At 33.8% G+C, this 9,754-nt stretch overlaps 1 non-coding gene across 1 annotated transcript; it reads right to left on the bottom strand.

The window, feature by feature from the left end:
• Window positions 1-9,270: 9,270 nt before the first annotated feature.
• LOC142525718 (small nucleolar RNA R71) lies at window positions 9,271-9,381 on the bottom strand. The gene has a single exon (XR_012815169.1). It is a non-coding gene; the product is annotated as a small nucleolar RNA R71 (small nucleolar RNA).
• Window positions 9,382-9,754: the final 373 nt, after the last annotated feature.

Genomic DNA, 9,754 nt, shown 5'->3' with positions numbered 1-9,754 from the left:
GACTGTTTATGAAATTGTTATGAATTTCAGAGTTGATTTAGTTGAGATTTTATACCAGAGTTGTGTTATTATTCAGATTATGAGTTGTACTGATACTGGTTATGAATTCTGGTATTATATCTGTGATGTTGAGATAGACGGGGTTATCGTGACTGTATTGTTATGCCGTCGAAACATCAGTAGATTGATATTGATCAGATTCAGTAATGATTTCGATTGTATCATGATATCATTGATATGAATTAGATTGTACCTTGTTCAGATATGGATCAGATTATATAACGATTTGAGTATTGATCAGAACAGGTTTTGAATCGAATTATATACTGATATTGTATTTATACGATTGTCATTGCTAGACTGGTTATGGACAGATTGGAATACAAGACTTCGTCTTCGTCAGACCGGGAAGACAAAGGTATAATTCATGTTTTGTTTTGGGGAAGACACAACTCAAATGAGATTCAATTTGAGTTGCCCAACAAAATCACATACTAGGGTTGTTGTTTACCTTTTGATATAATTGATTTGTTTATAGAATTATATTCAAATCTCTTGATATGACGATGCCTTGTTTATAGATTTATATTCAAGCATTTGACCTAGGAGAGTCATTGGCAGACTTGCCAAACTAGATGTTCGGTAGTATCGACGCTTCGGATCAGATTCACTCCGATTGTAGACATTCGATACAGACATGACCGAAGTCTAGGAGTAAGACGTAGAGTTACCCCGATTGAGAGGGTAGATGACAGATAGTGACGTCTTATTCACACCGGGATCCCTAGAGTTAGAGTCGAGTCGAGTCAAGATATGAATTGAATTGAGTTGCATGCTTATTTTATTTTGATTCCAGAGATTATGGAATCCATTGTTACTGCATGCTTATTTTGATTTGGTTTCCTAGACTATGAAACCTATTGTTATGAATTTTATGCATGATAATATGCTTTATGATTTATATTGTGTATATGCATGTATACATGTTTTATACTGGGATTTATTCTCACTGGAGTATCCGGCTGTTGTCTTGTTTTGTATGTGTGCATGACAACAGGTGGGACAGGATCGGGGTCAAGAAGATGATGAGAGAAGACGAGTTAGAGTGGTGATTCCGGATTTATTATCGACTTGGTTTAATACTTGAAATTTAGTAGTTGAACCTTAGACTAGTTTGAATAATTGTTGTACATTATTGTACTTTTATACTGAGATGTATAATAGATTGATTTCATTACCTTCCGCATTTTAAATAAAAATTTTTAGACCCTATTTATCTTAATTGATAATTAAATTCCAAAGATGATTAAAAAGATGATTAGCGTCCGGGTCCCCACAACAGGTGGTATCAGAGCGATAGATCCTTTAGACTGAGATAGAAGAGAATGAGCGGGGTAGATTGAGTTTTCTTTCCTTGCATGTGATTGCTAGCATGAGATTTACTTTAATGTTGACTTACATTGTGTGTGCTAGCATGACATTATGCTTTACTGCTTTGAAATACATGGTTACCTGATTATCTGATTTGAGTTGGTAGTATGTATTATTGAGTATGAATCAGATCTGATTCATGATCAGCAGTAAGATGATCAGAGGAAGATTGGAACAGATTTGTAGTATTTGAGTACTAATGCTTTGATAAGCAGATATACCTCCACGGAGAATTCCAGAAAGGGGTAGTACTTCGACTGAACAGATAGATGTATCAGAAACTCAGATGGAAATACAGTTGAAAGAATTTCAGTTATTTCAGCCGCTGATTCTGAGTGGTGTCGAGACGTCTGAAGATTGTGAGAACTGGTTTGATGACATAGAAATACTGTTTGATTTACTTGATTATCCAGATGAGCAGAGAATTAAACTGATATTCCACCAGTTACGAGAAGATGCAAGAAGTTGGTGGATTACAAGTAAAAGAATGCTAGAACAGAGAGGTACAGTGATTTCGTGGGAAATATTCAGAACTGAATTTTATCGAAGATTTTTCTCAGTTTCGTACCGAGAGGACAAGAAAGTAGAGTTTGAGAATTTGAGACAAGGTCAACTGAATATTGAAGGATATGTTGCTAAATTCTCTACTCTACTGCGTTTTGCTCCTCATGTAATTGGAAATGATGAAGCTGTAGCGGATCAGTTCATCAGAGGATTGAACTCGGAGATAGTTGCATTGATGAATATGCAGCGACCTCACCATTTTGTTGATGCCTTGAGTAAAGCGAAGAGAGCGGAGGCGAGTCTGACTAGACAACTAAAAAGGGTGTGTGCGATGCAACCCTAGGTACAACAATCCCCTCTCTGATTTGATCGCGGCAGTACGAGTGGAAAGCAAGATTTGTGGAAAGCTCGAAAGAAGCCATTCAAGAAGTTGGGGAGCGGACTGGGTGGTTCGCCTAGCTCCAGTGGTTCCAGCCCGAGTTATACTGGAGTATATTGCAGAACTTGCGGAGGGAGACATCCCACAGAGCAATGCCAAGGAGTGACTGGTAGTTGCCATATTTGTAGACAGCTGGGACACCTTGCTAGAGTTTGTCCTCAGAGAAGTTCCCGAAGATTTTAGGGAGCAGAAGACCGAGGAACAGACACCGGACACACCTGATGATAGAGTGGCAGGTACTGTTCTTTTATGATTATATTGCATAGGTATTGATATATACTAATGCATTCCCTACGATTATCTTTGATTGAGTTGCATTGAGATATGTTGTATCTGTTGAGTTTGATGGTACTGTAGTATTGATTCCCTTACTTGTTGAAAAAGAAAGATTGATATCAGAGATTTCTGTGAAATATTGTATACTACAGTAAGATGAGAATGAGGTCGAGTTAGATTATGATGTACTTGTATTTCTGAGTTGACCGCATTATTGATATTAATATGCTGAACAAGTACAGAACTATTACAGATTCTTGTTAGGAGAGTATAAGATTCAGACCAGATATGGCTGATGAGTAGAGATTTCACGATAAGGATTCTAGATCTAGAATTCCTTTGATATCTGTATTGTTTATGACTCGATTGATACAGAAAGAAGCATATGGTATCCTTATGTATTCAGTAGATGTACTGAAATCGAGCCTAGAATTGGCAGATTTGCCAATAATGTATGAGTTGCTGAATTTTCCAGATGAGATTTTGGATTTGCTTCTGATTGAAAGATAGACTTCAGAATTAAACTGAGATCAAGTACTGTTTGTTTTATTAGAATTCAGTACAGAATGATATTGAATGTGCAGACTGTCACTGAATGAAGTGAAAGAATTGAAAGATCAGTAGAAGAGTACGGGCCAGGAGTTACATTTGATCTAGTGTTTCTCGGTGGCATATTTCAATGTGTTCAGAGATATTCTGATGATTTCATGCTCGTTGTATCTATGACATTTTGATATATTTGTAGCATCTGATTGATTGAATCAAATATCTGAAGATTGTATTGAATACTCTGAGAACTATGATTATTGTATACAGAAATTTTCAGATATGAATCCTGCTTGAAACAGATTGTATTCCGAGTATATGATATCTGAAGTTAGTATACTGATTGAATTTGACACAGTTGAGATTATGATCAGTGGCTGAGAATGATACCGATACCAGAAAGATCAGAAAGATCAGAAATTTCAGAAATGTCAGAATTGTCAGAAATTTATTTGTGGTCTGAATTGATAGATTATCGTAGACGATTGTTGTTTTGTATCTGTTTGAGTATTGTTATTGTTCTAAAACAGTATTTGAGACAGCTTATATTGTTTGGGGGCATATTATATTTCCAGATGATATATAGCAGTTGATCTGAGCGACATGAAGATATGATTGATTAGTCAGAATTGACAGTATTGCCAGAAATTGCAGTTTTATGAGTTTACTGAACTCACTAGATCAGTATAGATTATTGATATTATGAATCTGATTTGATAGTACTGTTATTCTGAGTCAGTGTTTGATATAGATTATTCAACCCGAGTCAGAGATGAACTCAAGAATTTCAGCAGTTCAAAGATTTAATCAGAATGTTCAGAGCTTAATTTCAATAATCAGAACAGAGCATCGATCAGAGTGGCAGATATGTGATTTTGTTATGGTATGAGAATGATTATCTGGTAATGCCAAATGTTTCAGAATTGTACAACAGAATTTGATATCGATAGTCAGAACTGAATACCAGGTAGGTATTTTTCCTTAATTTATATCATTAACTGATTGTTTATACCAAATAATTCGAACAGGTAGTTTTGATATAGACAAATTAAATCAGTTATGGCAGAATTTATGCTGAAATGTTTGCAGAATTGTACTGAAATGTCTGAACCGCCAATAAATGAAGATAGAAAGATAGAGATCAGAAGATTTATTACAGAATTTGTATATTCTTGACTAGACATGGGGAGTATATTTCGATGAATTTCGTAATAAGACCACTGCAATACTTTCCAGATTGTGATATGATATGATTGTGATTGACATATTGTTCAATCTTTATCTATTAGTTTGTACAAGATGACGTACAAACATGACTAGATGACAAAGATCGATGTCAAAGAAATGGTCAGATTGATCAGAATGTAGAACTAGACTATATCAGATTGTGATTTTGATGGAGTTTGTAATTGTGGCAGAATATACCATGAACTCATCCATATATTATCCACAGACTGATAGATAGCCACAGTGTACTATCCGGATATTGAAAGATATCCAGGGAGTGGCAGTGCTGGATGCTAGCACTAGTTGATATGACATATTGTCACTGTGTGAATTATAGTATGATAATAGCCATCAGAAAAGTAATGAGATAGTTACCGATGATATAGTGTACAGTGAGTACTGCAGATTTGTTTGGTATAAGAATAATATCTCGGAGATACCTGAGATAAGATTTGATACAGTCAGAAATGTGACAAAGAAAATGTAGCTAATTCAGAAGAAAATGAAGATAGCTCAGACCAAACAGACTTAATACGCCAACATCGGATGATGACGATTGGTATTTGGGGCCGAAGATTGAATATATCCTTGACTGGGATAAACAGATTTGATATCAGCTAATGATATTGATTTGGTATGAGCCGTTGATTGGTATATACGGATGTTGTATAGCCAGTATTTTGCGATTGATTCGATTAAAATGATTTCGAGTGGTATTATGATTTTATACTTCTTGAATGACTACTTCGGTCTGGAATCAGAGATTCGTGAAAGGAAGAAAATTTAGAACGAAGAATATTTTACTGTTGAATATACAGTAAAGTCGTCGGGGCAATAGAAATATTCCTCGAAAGACAGAATCTGATCTGAGATTAAGATTTCAGAATGGATTCATTGAGATGAGTTTTTGATTTAAACTCTGTATACATTTCTTCTGATATATCTGAATTGATTACTTGTGATTTCGAGGACGAAATCATTTCTTATAGGGGGATAAATGTAAGGCTCGAGATTTATTAGTCTTCATTGATGTGATATTCGGAAGATATGAGTATGCATGACATGTAATGAGAAGCACTAAATGAGATTATGAAGTGTTGCATAAAGTCTAGACCGCACCCGCGCTACGAACAAGACCGCACCCGCGGTTGATGGACAGAGAGTTGGAGATTAATTACGGAAGTGACACCGCACCCGCGGTTCTGCTACAGTGAGGTCAGCGCACACGCGGTGCAAGACAGAGCGCACCCGCGGTCGCTGTTTCTGAAATTTTGGATGATGATCAATATGCCTAGCGCACCCGCGGTGTGAGAAATACCGCACCTGCGGTGAAACGTGGAGTAAGCACATTTAGCCATGTGCCTTACATGCAATGTGATCTATATATATATATATATATATATATATATATATATATATACCTGCATGCAAATACATGAGAAGGAAGGGAGGAAAGAGCCGAGGAAGTACAAAAAAAAGAATAGAAATATTCTTACGCCTTTTGTGAGAAATCCGGCCGTCTGTTTTTGAATCCGACTGCAGTACTGTGTTCCTATCGACGCAGGCTACAACTGGACGTAAGTTTCGTTACGTTTAGACATGATTTGAATATATGATATTGTCAGAATTGAATATGAATCAGATATGATGTTTCTGCTACAGTAGACATGGTATAACTGAAGTCAGATTAAAGAATAGACTGTTTATGAAATTGTTATGAATTTCAGAGTTGATTTAGTTGAGATTTTATATCAGAGTTGTGTTATTATTCAGATTATGAGTTGTACTGATACTGGTTATGAATTCTGGTATTATATCTGTGATGTTGAGATAGACGGGGTTATCGTGACTGTATTGTTATGCCGTCGAAACATCAGTAGATTGATATTGATCAGATTCAGTAATGATTTCGATTGTATCATGATATCATTGATATGAATTAGATTGTACCTTGTTCAGATATGGATCAGATTATATACCGATTTGAGTATTGATCAGAACAGGTTTTGAATCGAATTATATACTGATATTGTATTTATACGATTGTCAATGCCAGACTGGTTATGGACAGATTGGAATACAAGACTTCGTCTTCGTCAGACCGGGAAGACAAAGGTATAATTCATGTTTTGTTTTGGGGAAGACACAACTCAAATGAGATTCAATTTGAGTTGCCCAACAAAATCACATACTAGGGTTGTTGTTTACCTTTTGATATAATTGATTTGTTTATAGAATTATATTCAAATCTCTTGATATGACGATGCCTTGTTTATAGATTTATATTCAAGCATTTGACCTAGGAGAGTCATTGGCAGACTTGCCAAACTAGATGTTCGGTAGTATCGACGTTTCGGATCAGATTCACTCCGATTGTAGACATTCGATACAAACATGACCGAAGTCTAGGAATAAGACGTACAGTTACCCCGATTGGGAGGGTAGGTGACAGACAGTGATGTCTTATTCTCACCGGGATCCCTAGAGTTAGAGTCGAGTCGAGTCAAGATATGAATTGAATTGAGTTGCATGCTTATTTTATTTTGATTCCAGAGATTATGGAATTCATTGTTACTGCATGCTTATTTTGATTTGGTTTCCTAGACTATGAAACCTATTGTTATGAATTTTATGCATGATAATATGCTTTATGATTTATATTGTGTATATGCATGTATACATGTTTTATACTGGGATTTATTCTCACCGGAGTATCCGGCTGTTGTCTTGTTTTGTATGTGTGCATGACAATAGGTGGGACATGATCGGGGTCAAGAAGATGATGAGAGAAGACGAGTTAAAGTGGTGATTCCGGACTTATTGTCGACTTGGTTTAATACTTGAAATTTAGTAGTTGAACCTTAGACTAGTTTGAATAATTGTTGTACATTATTGTACTTTTATACTGAGATGTATAATAGATTGATTCCATTACCTTCCGCATTTTAAAGAAAAATTTTTAGACCCTGTTTATCTTAATTGATAATTAAATCCCAAAGATGTTTAAAAAGATGATTAGCGTCCGGGTCCCCACAAATTCGGTGACTAAAGTTGTGGAACAAAGCATTGAAAGAAGGGACATAGAATTGAACTTGGAGGAGACAAAGATTACAATTGCAACTACATGGCATTAATAAAAATTTTGACCATTTCTCTCATTTGGCCCATAAATAGAGGACTTGTGCTAGCTTTAGAATCATTCTATCTCATTGTAAAATATAGTGTGAGTGTGTATCAAAGTTCTAAGCTCCAATATATTTTCTTTCATGTTTTCAACTATGAGTGATATATTAGTGTTAATCAAAAGTAAGCTTATGGCAAGCTAAATCTATTATGTCAAGGTGAAGAGGATGCATTCTTGATGAAGTAAGATTGTTTATATTTTGTATATTCTTTCTTTATTTCTTTTCAGTTTAGCTAACTTATTTTTATTGTAGGTATAAAAATGAATTATTTGTTGTTATCATTTTACATCAAATTCTTGATACCATTAAAGTGGTTATCTTGATTTGTTGTTTAATTTTGATACAATAAATATTTCATCACTTATTATTATATATATATATATATATATATATTTATATAATAATATCATAATATTTCATTTAGACGATAGCGTGGCTCTGCCGGTTGTTTTAAATGAAATATTATGATTTAATACTAACATCTAACAATCTAACATTTACTTTATCGCATCTAACTTTTACTTTCTCGCATCTAACTTTTACTTTCTCGCAACTAACTTTTACTTTTCCGTAACTAACATTTACTTTATCGCAACTAACTTTTACTTACCGCAACTAACTTATTAAATTAATATATTTCATTTAGGCAATAGCGTGGCTCTGCCGGTTGTTCTAAATGAAATATAATGATTTAATTTAACATTTACTTTATGCAATTATTTATTTATATAGTTATAATTATAATCATAGGTACCATATATAAAATATCGGTTAATTCGGTATTTTCTATAGTGGGAACTATATTATATTATGCGTGTGATTAATTTTCTTGGAACCATTATTTATGGTGGTTTCTTTTGTTTTACTTTTAGTTAAACAATATTACATAAACCAAGAATAAATCCTCAAGCCTTGAAAAAATTTATAATTTGTAAACTTCGTTCTTGCATTTGGTAATCTATAAATTAATAAATTTAAAATCAAAATAACCTCTCTGAGGATCGATCTCGTACTTACGTAATATATTACTTGCAGACAACCTCTACTTGGGTGAATTATTATTTAAGTAGTAGCAAGTTTTTGGCGCCGCTGCCGGGGAGGTATAAATTAAGTTTATATTTGTTAATTATGTTTTATTTATAAGTATTGTGTTGTTTTTTTTTTGTATGAGTATTTGGAGTCGAAAAAAAGTGGTAGATTTATTCCAGTATCTGAAAATAATTTAAACAAGGATGATAATTCAAATAATCAAGATAATGATAATAATAATAATAATAATAATAATAATAATAATCAAGAACATGATCAATTAAGAACACTTAGGCACCATATGAACCCTATTAGAACTAGTGCCCCATCTTGTTTAGTTGTTCCTCCTGATGCATCTAATTTCAATTTCAAACCTCAAATTATTCAACTTTTACCAAATTTTCATGGCTTAGATTCTGAAAATCCATATTTGCATCTAAGAGAATTTGAGTAAGTTTGTAACACTTATAATGATCAAAATTGTAGCATGGATATAGTTTGATTAAAGCTTTTCCCTTTTTCTTTAAAAGATAAAGCTAAAACATGGCTACAAAATTTAAGATCAAGTTCAATAAGATCATGGGAAGAAATGCAACAACAATTTCTCAAAAAGTTTTTCCCTTCCCATAGAACAAACTCTTTTAAAAGACAAATTACAATTTTTTCTCAAAAACAAGGAGAAACGTTTTATCAATGTTGGGATAGATATAAAAAATTACTTAATACATGCCCACATCATGGTTTTGAAACATGGAGAATAGTTTCTCACTTTTATGAAGGTCTAATACCTAAAGATATGCAAATGATAGAATTAATGTGTAATGGAACTTTTGAAGATAAAAACCCAAATGAAGCTATGGAATATTTGGATTCATTAGCAGAAAATGCTCAAAATTGGGATAATATAGGCACAATAGAACCACCAACAACTAAAAACAATAATTCAACAAATGGGGGTGATATCTATAATCTTAAAGATGATATAGATATTCAAGCTAAACTTGCATCTTTAGCAAGAAAAATTGAGTCATTAGAAATGAAAAAGGGTGGTCAATTAAAAACTATTCAAGAAATTGTTTGTCATATATGTGGTACACATGATCATGTTACAAAAGAT

Source organism: Primulina tabacum, chromosome 14, assembly GCF_025594145.1.
Source record: "Primulina tabacum isolate GXHZ01 chromosome 14, ASM2559414v2, whole genome shotgun sequence".
Classification (NCBI taxonomy): Eukaryota; Viridiplantae; Streptophyta; class Magnoliopsida; order Lamiales; family Gesneriaceae; genus Primulina; species Primulina tabacum.
Note: the sequence above shows the minus strand (reverse complement) of the source record. Positions and strands in the feature narration are given on the sequence as shown.